Here is a 23,169-nt window from a genome sequence, read left to right as displayed (position 1 = left end):
TGAGGTACCTTAAATGCATCCTAAGGCATTGGGTAATTTGGAGCTAAGTGATGAAGAGAAAGAATCTAACGAAACTGAAACACGAGGCAAGAAGAAAAGCGAGAAAATCACAATACCTGAAGATACTCGATCGAGTGGTGACGGACGCGATAGAGTATCCCCTATTCTCGATCGAGTTACCACTGAACTCAATTGAGTACCCCTGTGACTAACGATGGTGTTTCCAAAAGTGTTTCTAAAGCAAAGAAAGCCGAGCCCATACTTATTGCACTACCTTTTCCGCACCGAAAACAAAAATCTAAGCTGGACAAGCAGTTCGACAGGTTTATGGAGGTAGTAAAGAATTTAGAAGTGAATGTTCCATTTAGTGAGTTGATCACTCAAGTTCCAGCTTATGCAAAATTCATGAAAGAGATATTGACGAGGAAGAGATCCTTTGATGAAGTAGTGGAGACGGTTGCATTTACTCAAAAGTGCAGCTCTGTGTTTTAGCTAATTCACCACCTAAGCTAAAGGATCCAGGGAGTTTTTCTATACCTTGTCATATCGGTCATCTTGCTATTAATAAAGCTCTTTGTGATTTAGGAGCTAGTGTCTGTATTATGCCGTATTTTATCTGCAAAAAGCTAAATATGGGCAAACTAAGTGTTACTAATATGACTTTACATATGGCTGACCGATCTATTAAATATCTATTGACTGTATTAGAGGACGTTCTAGTTAGAGTAGGGAAATGTTTCATTCCAGTTGACTTTGTTGTTTTAGATATGGTTGAGGACACCTAAATTCCTATCATCTTGGGTAGACCATTCCTTCACACGGCAGGGGCTGTTATACATGTTAGGAAAGGGAGACTGACATTGGCTGTGGGGGATGACATAATTGTTTTTAACTTAAATAAAGCTTTGAAATACCCCATGATAGAAGAAACTTGTCATAGTATTAATATTATTGATTTTACTATTGATGAGTATCTTGCTTTGTGCTTGAGCAGGGATCCTCTAGAGATTGCCCTAGTATCTGATTCAGCTGAGATGGGTTCATGGAATCAAGAAGTTGATGAGATTGAGAAGTTGCTGACTGGAGAGGAATGCCCAAAGCAAAAGGTATACAGCTTAGGTAGCCCATCTAAAGCTATCGAGGTAAAGAAACCTGAACTTAAACCCCTTCCCTCTCATCTTAAGTATGAATTTTTGGATGACTGTGAAATTAACCTATTAATTGTCAACGCTAGCTTAACTGAAGGCCAACTTTCTGCTTTGTTGGCTGTTTTGAGAACTCATAAAAATGCTATTGGGTATAACATTGACGATTTACAAGGTATTACTCTTGATTTTTGTATGCACCATATTCATCTAGCAGAAGGTAATAAGCCAAGTGCGCAAGGTCAGAGATGGTTAAATCCTCTTATGCAGGAGGTGGTAAGGAAAGAGGTACAGAAATTACTTGATGCTGGCATTATATACTCTATTTTTGATTCTAAGTGGGTCAGTCCTGTCCAGGTCGTACCTAAGAAGGGAGGTACTATAGTAGTGACCAATAATAAATATGAACTAATTGCTACTAGACTTGTTACAGGATGGAGGATGTGTATAGATTATAGGAAGCTGAACTCAGCTACTAAAAAAGACCACTTCCCTACACTGATCAGATTTTAGAAAGACTAGCATGCCATAGTTATTTTTGTTACCTAGATGGCTACTTCGGATTCTTTCAGATACCCAATGATCAGGAAAAGACCACTTTTACATGTCCATATTGTGTATTTGCTTATAGGAGGATGCCTTTTGGTTTGTGCAATGCCCCAACTACCATTAAACGTTGTATGATGGCCATATTTTCTGATTACGTAGAGTCTATTATGGAAGTCTTTATGGATGATTTCAGTGTTTATGGTACTGACTTTGATGTTTGCTTGAGAAATTTGACTAAGGTTTTGCAGCGCTGTAAAGAGAGCGATCTTGTGCTCAATTGGGAAAAGTGCCACTTCATGGTTACTTAAGGGATGGTACTTGGTTATTTGGTGTCAGGTAAAGGTATCCAAGTGGATAAAGCAAAGGTTGAGGTGATGAGCGACTACCGTACCCCATTAATGTTAAAAGTGTGCGAAGTTTTCTTGGTCATGCAGGATTCTATCGTCGCTTTATTAAAGATTTTTCAAAAATTGCTCAACCGCTAACCCAGCTTCTCCATAAAGATGCCCCTTTTGTATTTACTGATGAGTGTGATAAGTCTTTTGACAGGATTAAATAGGCTCTTATCACATCTCCAATAATTCAGTCACCAGATTAGAATCTACCTTTTGAGATTATGTGTGACGCCAGTTATTATGCTGTTGGAGTCGTTTTGGGTCAAAGAAAAGATAAAGTGTTGCATGCTATTTATTATGCAAGTAAGACTCTAGATGATGCGCAGATCAATTATGCTACTACGGAGAAGGAGCTTCTTACAGTTGTCTATTCTTTAGACAAGTTTAGAGTCTGCCTTGTGGGTTCTAAGGTGATTGTTCATACTGGCCATGCAGCATTGAAGTATTTATTGGCTAAGAAAGAAGCAAAACCAAGACTTATCCTTTGGATTTTACTATTACAAGAATTTGATTTGGAAATTCGCGATAAGTCGAGTGCAGAGAATGTAGTTGCAGATCACTTGTCTCGTCTGAGATTTGCAGGAGGAGATTTATTGCCCATTGATGATTCTTTTCTAGATGACCATCTACTTGCTATTACTACGGGCACTCCGAGGTTTGCTTATTATGCTAACTATTTAGTTGGAGGTATTCTTCCTCCTGACTTATCTTATCAGCAGAAGAAGAGATTTATGCATGATGTGAAGCGATATTTCTGGAATGACCCATATTTGTTCCGGGAGTGCGCAAATGGTATTTATAGACGGTGTATTCCAGAGGGTGAGGTACATGCCATTCTCTCTCACTGTCACTCTTCTTCTTATGGTGGTCATCATGGTCCATCTAGGACTTTTTCTAAGGTGGTGCAGTCGAGTTTCTTTTGGCCAACTATCTTGATAGATGCTACTAGTTTTGTCCGTTCTTGTGATGGTTGTCAAAGGACGGGTAATATTTCGCAAAGGCATGAGATACCTCAAACTGGGATCTTTGAGGTGGAGATTTTTGATGTTTGGGCTATTGACTAACAAGGACCATTCCCTACATCTCATGGGAAGCACTATATTTTAGGAGCTGTTGATTATGTCTCTAAATGGGTGGAAGCCATTGCCACTCCTACTTGTGATGCTAAAGCAGTTGCCAAGCTGCTTCAGAAGATTATCTTTCCGCGGTTTGGAGTCCCTCGTGTAGTCATTAGTGATGGGGGTAAGCACTTTAATGAGCGTTATCTTAAGTTTTTATTGAAGAAATATGGCGTTACACACCGTAGAGGATTGGCCTATCACCCATAACCTAGTGGGCAAGTGGAGATTTCCAATGGAGAATTGAAGTCAATCTTGGAGAAAGTAGTGAGCAATAATAGAAAAGATTGGAGTCGTAAGCATGATGACACCTTATGGGCTTACCGTACTACATTCAAAACCATGATTGGAGCATCACTGTACCGTCTAGTCTATGGCAAAGCTTGCCATCTACCTGTGGAGCTTGAGTACAAGGCTATGTGGGCCATAAAGGAGCCAAATATAGATCCCTTACTGGCGGGAGAGAAGAGATTGGTACAGTTGAATGAGCTTAATGAATTTCGATTGCATGCCTATGATAGTGCTCGCGTATACAAGGAGCGAACCAAGAAGTGACATAACAAGCACATCTTGTAGTGATAATTCCATGTAGGTGAAAAGGTATTACTATTTAACTCTCGTTTGCGTTTGTTCCCAGGTAAGCTAAGGAGTAGATGGTCAGGACCGTTCACTGTTGTTGACGTGAACAAATTTCGGTCTGTTACATTGCAAACTGACAATGGTGAGACTTTTAAAGTGAATGGCCAACGTTTGAAGGTATATTATGACGGTGCCTATGTTGGGGTGATAGAGGCCATTGACCTCTTAACCATCGATTCCTCTTACTGATGACGTAATAAGGTCATGCGGGACCGCTTAAACCAGCGCTACCGGGAGGCAGCTCGGAGTTTTACTTGTAATAATTTTGTAATTTAGGAATTTAGTCGCATTTAATTTCATTAAGAATCGCTGTTATATTGCGTGTTTTGAGTGGAGTGAGGGAAATAATTTAACGTGTTTGTGAAGTATTTTTGCAGAAAAGACGGGATATAGGCGAAAAAATTGACGTGTTGAGAAAAAGACGGAAACGTTTAAGTACTCGATCGAGTCTGCTGGAACTCGATCGAGGAACTTGGATAATAATAATTAAATTGAAAATGTCGAGAGTTGGACTTTTTGGGATTTGGATACTCGATCAAGTATACACAGACTCGATCGAGTATACTCATTGAACCAAGTTTCGCGTTTGATAAACGCCCTTCTTCTTCTATATTCTCAACTTTTATTCTTACTCATTGTTTCCGTCACTTTACTTCTTCTTTTCTCCCTTTGATCTACACTCTAATTTCTTCATATCATCATCAAATCTCAGATTAATTTGTGCTAAGTTGATTTGTTGCAAATTCATTCACTCTTTTGTGCTTATTTGTGTGCTATATTGTTCCAATCTCTCAAGTAAGATTTCGAATTAGTCTTTTATATGGTCAGAAAATTTCCTTATTGTTCCTTGTTTCTTGTGTTTCTTGCCTTGAATCTTCCATTTCTTATATGTAATTTCTATTTCCTTGCTATTTAACTTATTGATTGATGAATTAGAGGCCTAATTTCGAAAATTTCAAAATTAGGGTTCAAATTTTCGGGACCTGTTTTAGCATTAAATTGGTTGGTAATTGTGTTTATTTGCTTGGAATCTTCATTATTTGTCATATAATTGCAATTTTCTTGCCATTTACATAGTTTATGTGTGATTCTAGGACCCAAAATTGAATTTTCTGACTTACTTTGTCTTAAAAACAGGAGCCATTTTAGCATTAAAATTGGTTTGTAATTGTATAAATGTCTTTTGTAGGTATGTCTAACCAAGAACAAGACAACAAAAGACGGAGGGAATGGAATCCACCCGTCTGACAACCGGTAATGGAGTCTTATGAGGAGGAAGAGGAGAATCTTGAGCCAATTCCCGAGTATACATTCGTTTTTTCGGGACAGTGCACAAAGGGAAAAAAATTGAAGTTGATGGAGCATCGTCGTATGGCTCCTACTAGGTGTATTTACCGCTCAATATTACGTACTAATAAGATTGAAACCACTATGGAGGATATATTGTTCCAAATTGGGTTGGCAGGATTATTTGATCTCCATGAGCTTTCTTATCATCCGTTGACTCTTGAGTTCTTGAGTTCCTTTGTTTCTGATAGACTACGACATAAACTTCGTCTTAGGATGTTCAATGTCGACCATATTTGAACATCGACCCTCACACTAGTGGTGATTTGTTTTCTGCTACGGACTTGTCTGCTATTCGATTTTTCCCTCTGTTTACTGGTTATGCTGACGCAAATGTTAGTGCTATGGCTTTAAGTGATGTTTAGCATGTTTGTTTGAGACTGTTTTTGACAAAGATGAGTTATATTTTGTATGGGCGTAATGATAGAAGCAAGGTTCTTTCTATGGAGTTTTTATTGCTTGCTAGTTACTTAAACCCCTTTCAGGAGGCTTCGTTCCAATTTAGCCCTCCTGCCCTTATTGCTAGTGCTCTTGAGCGTATGACAGAGAAGAATGCAAGTCTGGATTATGGAGCCATCATTACTCGATTTCCTCGTAGGCTAGTTAACTTTCAAGGTGAGGCTCCTTATGAGCCAATGCTTGATTATGAGCCATTGGTCGATGATGAATATTTGAGGTATGGTGTCCGTTATATAACCATTGTTGGTGGTACAGATCACCACTGGAGGGTGAGGGATGATTTGTGGATGAAATTGCCAAATGATAACCTACCACCTATTTCTGCTCTTGAAGAGGCCGAGTCTGCTATTCGTCCTCGACTCCGTACTTACTTGATTCCAGAGCATTTTCTTGTTTCTTTGCCTTCTTATAGCACTACTACCACCATAGGGCGCCGCAGACCACGCCGGGCTCCACCGACTCACATTCCTGGCTCTTTTCAGCCACAACCTACTGCTCCTTCTTTTGCACCTCCTACACATTATGGTTACCATTTTGACCCAGTTGTTGAGAAGGAGGTGAGGATACATGAGGGAATTAACATTGCCTTGACTAACAGGCGGTTGTGGGAGCAGTTGGAGGCTACTAGTTTGTCTGAGGGACGATAGTACACTGGCACTTCGCCCAGTTACTACTCTACTCCTAGGGATGAGAGTCAGGTCTTTCATCTTTATGGTGTTACTTCCGCGGAGTTTGGCCAATAAATGATGAACAATAGAGAAATTAAGGAAATGAGATTTGTATTAATGCTTAATTAAAAGTAGATTACAAGATTAAAATGAGATTAAGATTGCATAAGAAGGACGTGATAATCTAATTAGTACAATGGGGTATTTATACTAAGTATTAGGTACATAAATCAGGGTTACTAAGGGCTTAAATGAAGATTAAGACCCTTAAGAAAAGTTGAGGAAGTGCTCCTCTCGAAGGAGATGCTCATCTCCGCTTCGCTAGTCTTCAAGAAATATGCGCATCCCGAGTGGACCAAGGGAGAGGACGTTTTGCACTGTGAAGGAATCCGAATGGCCAGATGGTCGGGACGAGCGAATTGTGGAGGTCCAGGACGAGCAGACCAGTTGGTGGGACGCTCAGATTCTGGAGGGCTAGGACGAGCGTCCTGGGTGGTGAGACGCTCGGATTCTGGAGGGCTAGGACGAGCGTCCCGAGGCTGCGACGAGCGGATAGTAGCTCAGCAAGCTTCTTCTTCATTTCTTCTTTTCTTCTTCCAACAATCCTCAAGGATTTTGTTGGGGATGCAAGGATCTTCTCATCATTGTCCTTATACTACATTATTTACATAGGCCTTCTAGTCTTGTCTTCACTTTGATACTTGGTCATTAGATTCGATCAATTTAGCTCCATTTTGCCATGAAAATGCAAGGTTTGCACTCCTCTCCTACCAAGGAAACAATACCTCAAAGAATATGCAAAACGAAAGACTAAAGATAGTAAATGACCCAATTATGCACTAAAAAGCATAGGAACGAGGCTAATTCGGGGACTAAATATGTTCTAAAATTAGTCACATCACATGCCTATGAAATGTTTGATGGATTTCTTAAATGAAAGCTTGAGTCTTTCATTATCATGTTTAGACTATCCTAGGTCGAAAGACAATGGAAGGCCTATATGGCATGGTCGAGACGAGTTTTTCATACTAAGTAAATTCTTGTTGGTTAGCTCTAATTAACTAAGAAATTAGGATCAACCATAGGCTTTTATCATTACCCATTTCTTGTTAACAATCTTCTCTCCCCCGACTTACCCAAGTGAACCCAAAGACCTTAGCTTTCATTCATTTGATTAGAAGCAATTTCATTTAGTTTAATATTATATCTCATTTGCATCTTAGTTTACAATTAATCAACCTCTTTCATTTTTCGACTAAACTAAAGATTTGACCCGATTAAGTATACAACCCGCCATCCTTGTGGTTCGACCCCGATTAAATACTACTTTTTATGACCACCGTCTGCCACCACACCAGCCGCCACGACACCCCCTTTCCCCCCTAGCCACTAACATACAATTACAACCATTTTATGCGACCATCTTTCAACCACCCATCACCACCACTAACATCCTCCCACTTCCAACTTCGCAACCTAACCTCCCATCACCATCATTGACCACCTTGGAAGCCACCACGACCTCCCCTATACCCCCTGTCCATCGACATCAACAAACAACAACCATCTTCTACACCATCTTCTCACCACCATAACAGCCACCATGGACCACCTTGTCCGCTACCCACGACCACCATGATAGCCCATCACTCTCTTATCGCCGATGAACACCACCACCGACCACCACAGCAGCGGCCAAGGTCACGTTTCCCACTTCATCTGTCCGCAAATAATACAAACAACCCTTTGTTTCCCCTGCCGGCTTACCGGCAGAAGCCCTCACCACCGGCACAAGACCTCACCACCGAAAGATAGAACGCAACCCATCTCTAATTCCAAAGTGCTCGCTGCCGGCATAAAAACCGGCAACCGGCCTACCGGCATACAACACGGATTACTTATCCGCAACAAACTGTTGTTTCCTCTACCGGTGCCCCGGCAGCCGCCATGCTGGCACCCACCACCAATGCATAAATTCGACCTCTTACTTTAAGGTGCTCGCTACCGGTGACCTCGACGGCCGCCGGCCTGCCGACAGGGGCCCCTCTGCTCGTTTTTGTCCTTTGTTTCATTGTGTCGATGGTTTTTGTTTTGTCCATTTCTTTGTAGTATTAGTTATTATTATTATTATTATTATTATTATTGTTATTATTATTATTATTATTATTATTATTATTATTATTATTATTATTATTATTATTATTATTATTATTATTATTATTATTATTATTATTATTATTATTATTATTATTATTATTATTATTAGTATTATTAGTATTATTATTATTATTATTATTATTATTATTATTATTATTATTAATCATTGTAATTAGTATTATTATTAGTATTAGAATTACTACAATTATTATGATTATTAGTAGTAGTAGTAAGTTAATTAGTAGAAATGTTATATATACACTACAACTTATATTACACATTAGACTACACATTTTAGAATAGAATTAGACTAGCTTAGATTATTCTCTCTCAATATTTTAGAACCCTAGATTTAACTATTTTCCTCTCTTCAATTTTCCTCTACTCAAGTTGTAATCTTTACTAAAAATTAATGTAATCGATCTCTAGTTTATGCAAGTTCTTCATTTCTCAATAGTATACATTTAGTAATTTTGGGTTGTATTTTGAAGATTTGATGAAATTCATTCTTCCATTATTATCCAAGCTTGTTCATTTCCTCTTAGTTGGTATAATTCTCATCTTTTGTTTATATTTACTTCATTAGTTTACAGCTTTTATGTTGGTTAGTTGTTATTCACTCAAAGTTACAATCTTTATCATGTTTACCATGCTTGTTTGTATTTTGTTGGAAATTGTTGGTAATTTCTCATCCATGAACATGTGTGAGTAGTTTTATCTAAGGTCATGGGGGATCTTGGTGATTAAAGGGTTAAAATTGGGTTATTAACATTTGGAATTGGGTAATTAAATTGGTCTTACTCTTGTGCATATGAAGTGCTCGATGAAATGTTTGAACGAAAGTTTGAGTCTTTCATTAGCATGTTTAACTTATCTTGGTGTATTATGCTATTGGATGGTTTTAGAAGTGTTTAATGATGTGCTTAAATGAAAGTTGGAGCCTTTCTTAGACATATTTGATCCATCCTGGTGCATATGCTATTAGATAGCCTTTATGCATGTTTGTGATGAGTTTGTCTCAACTAAGTGAAAGCTTGTTTGTAAACCCTTACTCCCATGCCTATGAAATGTTTGATGGATTGCTTAAATGAAAGTTTGAGTCTTTTATTATCATGTTTAGTCTATCCTAGGTCGAAAGACAATGGAAGGCCTATATGGCATGGTCGAGACGAGTTTTTCATACTAAGTAAATGCTTGTTGGTTAGCTCTAATTGACTAAGAAATTAGGATCAACCATAGGCCTTTATCATTACCCATTTCTTGTAAACAATCTGCTCTCCCCCGACTTACCCAAGTGAACCCAAAGACCTTAGCATTCATTTATTTGATTAGAAGCAATTTTATTTAGTTTAATTTTATATCTCATTTGCATCTTAATTTACAACTAGTATAGAGCCCGTGCGAATGCACGGTATTTTAGAATGTCATGTGTATAGAACTTAACAATTAGAGCTAATAATAATAATATATAAATGAACTTTGAATTTTGTTTGTAGTTATCTACAATTGTTAATGTGTAAAAATACTAATAATAAAAACAGAGCGAATTTTACATTTTTACTCGGAAAAAGTTTATGATTAAAAAAAGAAGATCATTAGTTTAATACAAAAACTTATGCTTATTTTTTTGCATTTGAAGCATATACCTATTTTTGTATTTTTGTTACAATATACGGCGTAACAATTTAAACGGAGTAAAAAATTTAAAGAATAAAAAAGTGAAAAGCACACACTGATTTTAATAATATGAGTAAAATCTGCATATATTTTAAATTGAAAATTTACGACATTTAAAATACATATATTTGACTAATGAGATAATAATGAATAAAATAAATGTGGCCCAACTAAAGCTGCGGTGTTTGATAAGATACTTTAACACGTAAAGACCATATACTAGGTCCAATACATATCTAGATAAAGTTAGGCCCAATTTCTAGTTAAAAGCATTTAGGCGGGAAAATTTTCAGTTTTCGTATTCTTTTAGTTTAAGAGGGATTGATCAACCTCTTTCATTTGTTCGACTAAACTAAAGATTTGAACCGATTAAGTATACACCCCGCCATCCTTGTGGTTCGACCCCGATTAAATACTACTTTTTAATTGGGTTTTATAAATTGTTTTTGGTACCGAAAGTGACGGCAAAATCCGGTCATTAAATGGCGCCGTTGCCGGGGATGGCGTTAGGTTATACTTAGTTAGTTAGATTCTTAGGCTTAGTCTTAGTTACTTGTTGTTTGTTTGAGTAGTTACTTGTTTATTGTAGAGTGAGTGTGTTATTGCTTATCCCTAGTGCCTCAAAACACTAGGAGACTAACGGTTTGTTGAAGTTTATGCCTAGAGGAAACGGTAATCTTTTGCTTAGTGGCCCGAAACCGGAAAGGCTCTATAGAGTTTTAAGGAGAAGGACCTTAGCCAGGATTGGGAATTCCAACTTTGCAACTTTAAACCAAGCTAGCACATCCACCTAATCGCACCAAGAAACCTTTACCAAAGAACAACCAAACAACACAATTGACCCCTTTGAAAATCATTTCACAACATACAAGTCCCTACAAAAATACCCACCACAAAGCCAAACATAAATAGACAAAGCTTCAACCAAGGTTACCAAGGTAATCAAAACTTCTACCATGGAAATCAAGGGAACCAAGCCAACCAAGACTTCAATCAAGGGTACCAAGATCAAAATTGTAATGAAAACTATCAAAATTTTGACCAAGCGTACCAAGAGCAAGGGTATAACCAAGGTTATCAAGACCAAAATTTCAACCAAAACTATCAAGGATTCAACCAAGGCTTTGACCAAGGCCAAGGTTCAAATTTTGAAAACCGATATAACCATGATTCCCTTTTCTCACTTGCCAACCAATCTTCCAATCAAGAGCCACCACCTCAAACAAGCAATTTCTAGGGAGATGCTCAATATGACAAATTTTATAAGATGATAGAAGACTTGGTAAGTTCAACCCTTCAAACCATGAGTAACCTCTCCGCCTATCAAAACATTCTTGAGACCCAAGTCTTCGAACACATAAAGGAATTCTATGCCTCCCAAAGTACCCTTATTAGTCTAGTGGGTTCCAAAGCTCTTGTTGACCCTCAAACACCACCGGATGGATTTTTACCACCGGATGGATTTTTAGGGCAAGGGCAAAATGATAGGGATCCTATGGAGGTAAATGAGGTGAATAAAATCATTGTGGGAGGGGAGGTGGCAATGGAAGAAGGATGCATGTCCCTTAATCTTGGTAACGAGTCAAGGCTAATATCATTTAAAATGAGTGAAGAGAATGATGACCCGATTGTATCAACTACCCCCGAAATTGGTGAACATAGAAGGCGTGAAATTGATGATGAGTTTGTTCTTGAAGAAATAATGGGGATAGAAGTTGAGATGAAAGAAGTTGAAAACGATGATGAAGAAGAAGAAATGGTAATGTGGGAGGAAAACTCATCGGGAAAACAAGAAGTTGGTGAGTTGGTTATTGAGGAACCCAAGGGTACACCAAAACCTTCTTATGTGCCACCTTTGCCTTTCCCTCAAAGGGTGGAAGTGACCAATGAAGACTCATGTGTCGATAAGCTCTTTAACTTGATGAAAATGATGGAAGTCACTCTTCCATCCACGGAAGAGACACCTCATTACACCAACTTTCTTGAGGAAGTTATCTCAAAGCAAAATAATATCTATGATGATGAGGAAGACCTCCCACCACCAATTCCTTCTAAAATTCATGAAGATGAAGTGTGTGTCAATGACAAGTGTGGGGAAGAGGTTAGGACTTTGAAAATGGAGGTTGATGAATTTGAACTTGCAATACATGGGGAGTTGAGGAGCCGTGAGAAAAATTATGATATTTGTAGTTTTGACACTAGCTTGGAAGATATTGAAACTCTCCTCTTTGGAAATGGTTCGGTTCATTTGGAGTGTCAAGAAAATGAGGATAAAATTGACAACATTATGAACCTCAATGTTGAGAAGTTGACTCCTCCACCTCCCACCTCCTACCAATTTACTTGCCTTGAAGAGTGTAGCTCGGTCACTTCAAGCAAAGAAACCCCAAAGAAGATTGATGAAAAGGGGGGAAGTGTTGATGATAGAAGATGAAAAAGGAAAAGAGGAGTCGAAGCTTGAGGTTGGAGCGGATCACCCAAATGTCATCCCTCCCAAATTTGATTCTAGCACTAATACCCCTCCGAAAATGAAGCCAGGGGTTGAGAAGAAGAAACCAAAAAGATGGAGAAAGAAGGTAAAAAGAAAAGGGAAATTTGAGCCAAGCTTTGAAAATGAAGAAGTTCTTGTCCATGACAAGAAGAAGCTTGAAGAAGAAATTGCTCGAAAATGGTCGGAAGTGCACCATGCCATAAGCGGTGTACATGAAGTTTTGTCAAAGCTTCGGAGCTCTTGCTCCATGGGAAAGTTTGAAGTTAGTAAGGGAATAGCGGGATTCCAAGATGGTGATCCCGGTTGATTGAAGCCTCCTTCATGAAGAGGTTTGATGGAGTTACTTAAGAACCACCACAATGTATATATTCTCCTTCTCTTTAATTAAGTTTTTACCGCATTTTGCATTTAGTGACATGATCCGAATAGGAATTAATCTAAATTAGCTCTCTTTGCATTCATATAGTATAGTTGCATCATACTTCAATTCCGCATATAGAATAGATCATGCATTGCATACCTATTTGAAAGCCACAAAAACATTGAAAAATCAAAAATCTCCAAAAAACATGTATTTCATTTCCAAATTTCCTCCACACATTTATTTCCACTGGAAATATGTAAATAAATAAGTGTTATTTATTTTTAAATATTCAAAAAAAAATACAAAACATGTCCTTTAATTTTGGAAAATTTATAAACCAACAAAAATATGTTATTTCATTTCAAAAACAAATTTCAAAATCCAAAAATATGTTACTTATTTTTCCTATTCTCTCCCTATATTTTGTTCCATTGAGGACAATGTAAATTTCAAGTGTGGGGAGGGAAATATCCACTTTGTGCATATTGTTTATATTTGTATATATTTACTTGTTAATTTGAGAAAATTACAAAAATGCCTAAAAATTGAAAAAAAAAATTCAAAAAATTTGCATTGTTTATATTATATATATTGCATTTGTCCTAACCATTTTGATAGGCAACACATGAATCATCGGAGAAGATGCTTGGTAAAATTCTTCCAATCTTTCTCCTTTATCCTTTCTTTTCTTTTTGTATATATAAGCATGGAGGAGGACGGGATTTTTGATGTGGGTGTTCCCTTTTGGAACCATTTTGGATATACGTGTGTTGTTGGTGTGTTGTTAGGACTAGAACTTGTTTGCATTTAGAATAGAATTGTATATATGTGTTCACTCTTACACTCACATAGCTTGTTCATATGTTTAGTTGCATTTCATACACTTTGCATCGTGTTTGTAAATAGTTGCATAGAGGGTCTAAAAGTGGAGGGCATATGTTGCCAATGATGATAATTTGTTTTGCTCGTGTCACTTCCCTCTTGATACCTCGTGCCTTTTGATGACACATGTTAGGGTTTTTGCTTGCAAAAACCCGGAAGTCTAGCTTAACAACCAAGTAACGACCACCTTGTGAGACCGTATTAGGCCCGAGACTTGACCTAGGCTCGACATAGCTACTAAAATGTGAGGTTAGAGCCTCCTTATAGCCGGTCCATCAAACCTGTCCCGCTTAGGAATTGTGAGTAGTTCTCCTTACGTGGTATGTCATGTCAAAACGCATAAGTATGGTGCTCATTCCTTACCGTAGAAGTGTCGGTGTGCATATTGAGACAATTTTGTTCAAATAAAGTAGCCTCTCATAGCCAAATAAGCTTATTTTTCACCCATTTGATCAGCTTTCCCTTTTGTTTACCCAATTTGTGCCTAAGCCTTGTCATTTCATTTGCCAATAAAATAACTTCATTCCATAAACATCTCACCTTTGTTGAGTAGTTCGTCTTTGTGGTTGTTTTGAGGAGTATAATTGGGTAGGAAATTTAATTTCATTTGAAGTGAATGGTCATAGATATCACAAAAGTGAATTGAAGCTTGATGGTTGGCCATTTTTTGCATTATTAAGAGGTTACAAGTGAAGGAAAAGAAAGAAAAAAATGAAGGAGAAAAACAAATAGAAAAAGAGAAAAATGAAATGAAAAACAAAAAGAAAAGAATGTTGTATTTATGTTCAATAAAGGGTTGATAATTTGCAATTGATCTTGTTTCGAAAAGAAATGAATGATTTTTGGAGATGGCAATCTTTGCCAAGCTTTGTGGAAGAATTCATTTGCATGGGTAGAGTTTAGTGGATTGGTTAGATGTGTCGACTACTCAATCCGATAGCTTCACATGTCATAAAACGGTGTTTGCACCGATCCCTTTTCACCTAACTCAAGTCTCATTACAACCCGGTTGTCTCTCTTGTATGTGAATCATTAGACATTTCTTTTGTGGATATTGGATGGAGTACCATATTAGATTGAGGGCATGCCTCGCAAGTCGAGTTAGGAGAGTGATTTTGGTTACTTTTTGTCACAAAAATCACCCCGTTCTTTCATTTGAGTGACTAGTGAAACCCGTGAGAGTCGGGTTTTGTTCTCCTTTTGGTCAAAGGTTTGATATTAAGTCGAATCTTGCGTGTGTCATGTCATTCTTGAGAGTATAGCTACATACTTCCCCTTTCCCGCCTAGAATTTGTTTCTTTGGCATCCCGTGTTGTCAATGTTGGTTACATGAGCTAGAATTAGGCATTTGACACCTTGGTAAGACCCAGAGACGACATCCTCCACTAATGACTCTCTCGTTCGGTTTTTGAAAGTAAAACGGCCGCTTAGATGAAAAAAGCGGTTTGACTTTTTGTGATGCATCTTATATGTTGATTCGTGCTTAAATGTTGGATGTGTCCAATTTTCCGTAAGCCCCCACTTGCCTTGCATCGGAATGCATATCTCATTGTATTTCAATGTGAGTTGAAGGGACGGAGAAGGCCCGTTAATTGCCTTTCGTCGGATATTATTAGTTTAGCTAGTTCTTTATATTATGGGTCACGGTCTAGTTTAAATGAGCTTAATCCAGGACGATTAAGGTTTAAGTGTGGGGAGATTTGATATCGTCCTAATTTAGGACAGTTTAGCCCCGTCCTATTACCTTATTTCGACTCATTTTGTATGCTTAATTGTCTAATAAGCTCATTTATTAACTAATTTATAATAATTAGTCGTAATAGTTTATAATTAATAATTAATTATATTTATGTATAATAATAATAATAATAATAATAATATTATTATTATTATTATTATTATTATTATTGTTATTATTATTATTATTATTATTATATTAATTTAATGTGCAGGCAAGACTGGAAAGTGAGGCTGAAGAGCAAGACGGGATTATGAGAAGAAATGGCGGAGGTGAAAATAGGCCAAATCATGGAAAAATAAAATAAGTACTTTCGTTCAAACATTTCATCGAGCACTTTGTTAGTTATTTAGACCATATTAATATTCATCTTATGATATTAAAATTACAAAATAAATATAAATGGTCTAAATCTACATGCATGCAAAAGAAATGAATAAAAGATGATATAAAACCATCCTAAGACAAAAGTTCCTTACATTGCTATAAGGCAAATATGGGCACTACAAAGGTCTCCTACCTTTATAGTTCTTGAGCTTTTCTACTTTGGAAGATCCTCCAAGAATACCAATTACCAATATAGGTAATCTCCTTTGGTGGCACCCAAGATTAACCCAAAAGATTACTAGAATTACTAACTAGGTAATAAAAGTAATAACCTTGTTTAAATATAAATTTGATGTACTAATATAATATTATTACATTGATAATATTATTAGTTAATATATGTGTGTTTATGTAATAAAAGATGAAGAAAACTAAGAAGAAAAAATTGGTCTAATGAAGAGTGTATAAACCGGCCATTAGAAGCTCCAAAGACCAAATTTTCTTTTTTGATTTTCAACCCTTAATAAATGGAATGTTATGGGCATATATATAGGCAAAATAGGAGACAAAAGGAATGATAGAAAAACACAAAAATGACACTTGTTAAGCCTTCACAAAAAAACGGAATGTTAGGCCTAAAATGTGTCCATTTTGGTTTTCGACATTTGCCCCACAAATGCTTATAAGTCTTATATTTAATTATCTTACATAATTAAATATTAATTTAATTATTTAACACATAAATAATACAAATTAACTACTAATGACCATTTAACTATTAAGTGATCATAAGACTATTTTATCAACATACAATGTGTTAATATTACCCCATTTAGCTAATTTTACAACCTCTTGTAAAATATAAATAGCTAATTAATTCCACCTCAAAACATATACACATATCGCATTAATTAATTAACAATTAATTAATAAATTATAATCATTTATTATTTAAATATCTCATAATTAAATAATAAATCTTTTTATCCCGAGTTCGTAACCCGTCATCAAATAATACATTTATATGACTAACTAAGAGTCAAATAATACAAGGAATTAATTATTTCGTATCTCATACAAACAATTAATTTATTCTATTTGGGTGTCATCCTATAGGTGTGACCTAAAGGGATCACCGATCACCGCCGTCACACGACAAGAATGTCAAACTCTAGTCAGCCAATCATTACCGATTAACGATGACCAGCTGACAAATAAATAAATAAATCCCTGATATTCCTTTTACGAGATTTAATATGTAAACGCACTCATTGTGGAGGACACTACTCCAACAATCTCCCACTTGTCTGAAACAAGTGTGCGTTACCAATTCTCTTGTCCAATAATATCTCCCACTCAATGCAAGATGTCTTCCAGGTCGTTCTTGCACGTGATCATATCATAAAGTGGTTTCCTCGATCAGGAGAATGACTGTCTGACCGGATAATCTACTATAGATCTCATCCGAGCGTGGCCACGCATTCACAGTCATCTCTCCTCGAGTGGCCTTGAGATAAAATATGACTTATAAGGACAATCCCGTTGACCTATTTTCTTCGTTCGATACAGATCACAATGACCCAGTAAATGCTCATCGGCCTCCTTTTACGGTGCGACCTAGAACAAAAACCAAAGTCACCGGAAAACTGTACCAACTCAGACAAATAGTCACCAGTCTAAAGAATTGACTCGAAGGAATAATTAGAAGTCCTCGCCACGACCTAGCAACAAAAGGACTCTATAAATGGTCACTGTCCGACAAATTGTCTCACAATATGCCTATGTAATCGACCAGTCATCACTATGACCATATGACAGTCGAACCTGTCATCTATCGCCTTACAATCTAGTCACTCCGAGACGTCACCTCATTAAGTAACTAGGGACAAAATACATTGTTAATCCAGTTCACTTAATAGGGTTCGACATTGTCTTTACAACCTATTTGGAGAAAACAAAGTATATAAATTCAGACATAAAACTGAATATAACGATAAATGCAACTTATCACATATGAAATAATAAATACAATATTTGATTATTACATATCAAATAATTTACAACAGATTACGGCATTCGTCTCAACCCCATCGAAACTACATGACTATCATGTTTAGCTTGAGACAATGGCTTGGTTAAAGGATCGGCGATGTTGTCACCGTCCCAACCTTACAAACTGTAATTTCTTTCCTTTCAATTAAATCTCTAATTACATGAAATTTCCTAAGTACATGTCTAGACTTGTTACTAGACTTGGGCTCTTTTGCTTGAAAAATAGCCCCACTTTGTTATCACAATACAATGTGATAGGATCCTCGGCGATCGGAACTACTCTCGGTCCCTCTAAAAATTGCCTAATCCAAACAAAATCTTTTGCGCCTTCGAGGCTGCAATGTACTCACTTCCGTTGTAGAATCAGCAGTCACGAGACTCTTTGAAACTTCTCCAAAGAAACCGCTCCTCCGTTCAACAAAAAAAAAAACCAGCCGGGATTTCAAATCATCCCTATCGGTTTGGAAACTGGCATCCGTATAACCTCTTATACGTAATTCCGATTCTCCTCCAAACACTAAGAATGAATCTTTAGTCCTTCTCAAGTACTTCGAATATTCTTGACGGCTATCCAGTGACTCTCACCGGAGTTTTCTCAAAACGACTCGTCATACTTAAAGCATACGAGACGTCCGGACGAGAACACATCATAGCATACATGATCGATCCAACAGCGGAAGCATAGGAATCGATTTCATGCGTTCAATATCCTTAGGCTCGATGAGGACACCGTGACTTACTCAAAGTGATCCCACTACCCATAGGTAAAAAACCTCTCTTGGAGTTTTTCATATTGAATCGGTCAAGAATCTTATCAATATATGCTTCTTGACTCAATGCTAATATCCTTTTGGTTCTATCTCTATAGATCCGGATACCCAAGATGCGCTGAGCTTCTCCCAAATCTTTCATTTGGAAGTGATTTCCCAACCACTTCTTAACAGAAGCAAGCATATCAACATCATTCCCAATGAGTAATATATCGTCCACATAAAGAAGTAAGAAAACAACTTTACTCCCACTAAACTTCATGTATAAACATGGTTCCTCAACACTTCGAGTAAAACCATTCTGTTTAATAACATGATCAAAACGATGATTCCAACTCCTTGACGCTTGCTTAAGACCATAAATGGATCTCTTAAGTTTGCATACTTTGTTAGGATTTTTAGGATCCACAAAACCCTCAGGTTGTGTCATGAACACTTCCTCTTCCAGAAACCCGTTCAGGAAGGCGGTTTTGACATCCATTTGCCATATCTCATAATCATGAAATGCAGCAATCGCTAACATTATCCGAACAGATCTAAGCATAGCAACTGGTGCAAAAGTTTCATCATAGTGTAAACCATGAACCTGAGTGAAACCTTTTGCAACCAATCTAGCTTTGTAGACATCTTTATGTCCATCCATGCCGATTTTAATCTTGAATATCCACTTACACCGAAGAGGTCGAACATCTTTAGGTAAGTCAACCAGTCCCATACCGATTATCGTACATGGAATCCATTTCGGATTGCATGGCCTCGAGCCATAGCATAGAGTCAGAACTCATAATCGCTGCTTTATAGGTCTTGGGTTCATCACTTTCTAAAAGTAAAACCTCATAGTCACCATCTTCCTCGATAATACCAAGATATCTATCAGGTTGGCGACTAACCCTTTCTGACCTCCTAGGTTCAGAAGGAACAATAACCGATTCGGCGTAGAAGGAACATCTTCCCGTATTGTCATATCGTTTGTGGCTCTTGAACTTCGTCAAGTTCAAATTTTCTCCCACTCTGTCTTCTAGAAATAAACTCTTTTTCTAGAAAGACAGCTTCACGAGCCACGAACACTTTGTTCTCGTTACTATTGTAGAAGTAATATCCACAAGTTTCCTTAGGGTAGCCTACAAAAATACACTTTTCAGAGCGAGGTGCAAGCTTATCGTCAGACTTACTCTTGACATAAGCATCACAACCCCATACTTTTGTGTATCGCAGATTCGGGACTTTCCCTTTCCATATCTCATATGGAGTTTTGTCAGTTGCTTTAGTGGGACTTTTATTAAGTGATTGTACAGCAGATAAAATGGCAAAACCCCAGAATGACTTAGGTAATTCTGTTTGACTCATCATCGATCGAACCATATCTAATAAAGTTCGATTCCTCCTTTCAGCCACACCATTTAATTGAGGTGTGCCAGGAGGAGTTAACTGAGATACAATACCACAGTCTTTAAGGTGATCTCTAAAATCATTGCTTAAATATTCCCCACCACGATCTGATCGTAATGTTTTAATCTTCTTATTTAATTGGTTTTCTACTTCATTCTGAAACTCTTTGAATTTATCAAAAGCTTCACTTTTATACCTCATTAAGTAGATATACCCATATCTACTCATGTCATCGGTAAAAGTAATGAAATAGTCATAATTACCTCTAGCAGTGACTGTCATTGGACCACACACATCAGTGTGTATTAAAACCAATAACTCACTAGCTCGAGATCCTTTTCCTAGAAAAGGTGAACGAGTCATCTTGCCAAGAAGACAAGATTCGCATGTACCAAATGATTCGAAATCAAAAGGTTTAATTATACCAGTCGACACTAGTCTTTTAATGCGCTTCTCGTTGATGTGTCCTAATCGACAATGCCATAAATAAGATAGATCAGGGTCACCTGTTTTGAGTCTTTTATTATCTAAATGATAAACATCGTTGCAAGTATCTAGAATATAAATACCATTGATTGAAATAGCTTGGCTATATACAATCCCATTAAGGGAAAAAGTACAACACTTGCCTTTAATTACAAAAAAAGAAAACCCTTCGTGTCTAACACAGATACGGATATTATATTCCTAGATAGCGTTGGTACAAAATAACAGTTATTAAGATGCAACTCCAAACCCGAAGCTAAACTAAGTACATAAGTTCCTCTGAGACGGCGCAGCTACTTTAGACCCGTTTCCCATTCGGAGATCGACATCACCTTTGTTTAGCTTTCTTATGCTTTTTAGGCCCTGCAAATGATTGCACAAGTGAGAACCACAACCAGTATCTAATACCCAGGTTGTATTTGAAGCATAATTTATGTCTATCATAAAAGATTCAGTTAAGAAATTACATGTCGGCTTCACAATGCCAGCTTTTATGTCATCCAGGTACTTTGTGCAATTACGTCTCCAATGTCCCTTGTTATTACAATAATTACAAGTATCTTTAAGAGGATTACCCTTTATGGATTTTGGCTTGGTAGAGCAATTCGCAATTGCTTTACCTTTGCCCTCCACCTGAACGGGCTTCTTACCTGCGTTCCTCTTAAACTGCTTCTTCCCCTTCACGTTAATCGCAAGCACATCCTTCCTTGTACTCCCACTCAATCCCATGTCCTTCTCTGCTTGGACAAGCAGAGAATGGAGCTCATGTAAACTCTTTCTCATGTTTGTCATATTGTAATTTACCCTAAATTGGGTAAATCCCTTGACATGCGAGAGAGAGTGGAGTACTCGGTCCACCACAAGTTCGTCAGGGATCTTGCATCCCAACCCCTCTAAAGTTTCCACGTACTCAATCATTTTAAGTACGTGTGAACTTACAGGTTGACCATCTTTGAGGTTAGCCTCAAAGAAACGAACAATGTGTCATCTCAATTATTCTCGGGGCTTGAGAAAACATAGTTGAAAGCCTCGAAAATACTTCATGTGCATCGCGAAACTTGACACATTGCCTTTGTAAAGCAGGATCCATTGAAAAAATCAAAACATTTTTTATCGCAGCGGAATCCTTTTGATAATTTGAAAAAGCCTCCCTTACATCGGCAGTGGCCCTAGTACTAGGCGAAGGGGGAGAGGGTTCGACAAGGTAGCGTAATTTGCCATCACACTGGCCTAATCGAAGTTGTTCTTCCCAATCTTTAAAATTACTACCGTCGTCTTTTAAAACATATTTGTCCATAAAAGAACGCAGCCATGATTCTCTAGCTATGGTGGCGGTTTGACTAGTAGAAGCCATCGTGATTACTACAAAGGTAATAAAGGAAAGATTAACATTTATCGTCTAGAAATATATAACTTGCGAAACTATTTAACAAGTCCCCATTTATATAATGATCTCCCACTGAATTATATAAATGATTCCAAGATCAATTTTATAGAAACACGGCACGGTGGACCGATTCAACCCACATTTATATAAATTTGGTGAGTCAACAACTTTGACCGATTCTACTACTAGAACTCTTGGTTGACGGATTTTCTTAAAATCTATCTTTTAGCCCCGAATAAATATGGGCACGGTGGACCGATTCAACCCATATTTATCCCGTTGAGTCCAACCAATTTTCACGTGTAACAACTTTTATTACCCTACTTACCCAACGTAAAAAGAGTGTACCTCGGTGATCCGAACCTACCTCTAATGAAGAAGGGATTCATAGGTGCTATTATTTGGTAAGGCTTAATCTCAATTTTAAACAAATGTGAGAGATCTTATCAATTTAATTGTCTATCACTTTTAAGTGAACAAAATTAGTGAATGCTAGACGATTAAATCGATAACAACAAAAATAAAACATGTAGTGACGATTTGGCATGCATGCAAAAAAGAATTAAAGCAAACAAGTCCTAATATGGCCACCTAGTTAATCTAATTAACTAAAATTATTACACTTCGGAAACCAACTCCTTGGTCCCTTGAGTCTTCATAAATAGGCCTCCTTCTTTAGGATTTCTAACGCCTTTAAAAACACCGTCTTCATGAAAACTCCGTCTTTAGTAGCTTCATCTAATTACTAATAATTAAATTACATAACAATACCCTATTATACAATTTGTAATAAAATTAAAATAAAACTATTGATTAATTAATTACAAATTAGGCGATACGAAATCGCAATTAATTACAAAACAAGTCGATATTCCCTTACATTTCGGAAAATACCAACTTCTACCTATGACCATATTAGGAAAAATTACATAATTATAATTCTAAAAACCATTCATCTAAATGAATAATAAAATGCATTATGGAAAATGACATGCCAAATCGTCTAACTTACCAACAACGATCATTTGAGCTTGCCTTGACGGAATTTTTACCAATAAAAATTCATAATTAATTCTTAAAACACTTTTAAGACTTACTCATCATACTAATCTGGTCTACTATCAAAATA

The sequence above is a fragment of the Silene latifolia genome, chromosome X (assembly GCF_048544455.1).
Source record: "Silene latifolia isolate original U9 population chromosome X, ASM4854445v1, whole genome shotgun sequence".
NCBI lineage: Eukaryota > Viridiplantae > Streptophyta > Magnoliopsida > Caryophyllales > Caryophyllaceae > Silene > Silene latifolia.
This window is presented reverse-complemented; position numbering follows the sequence as displayed.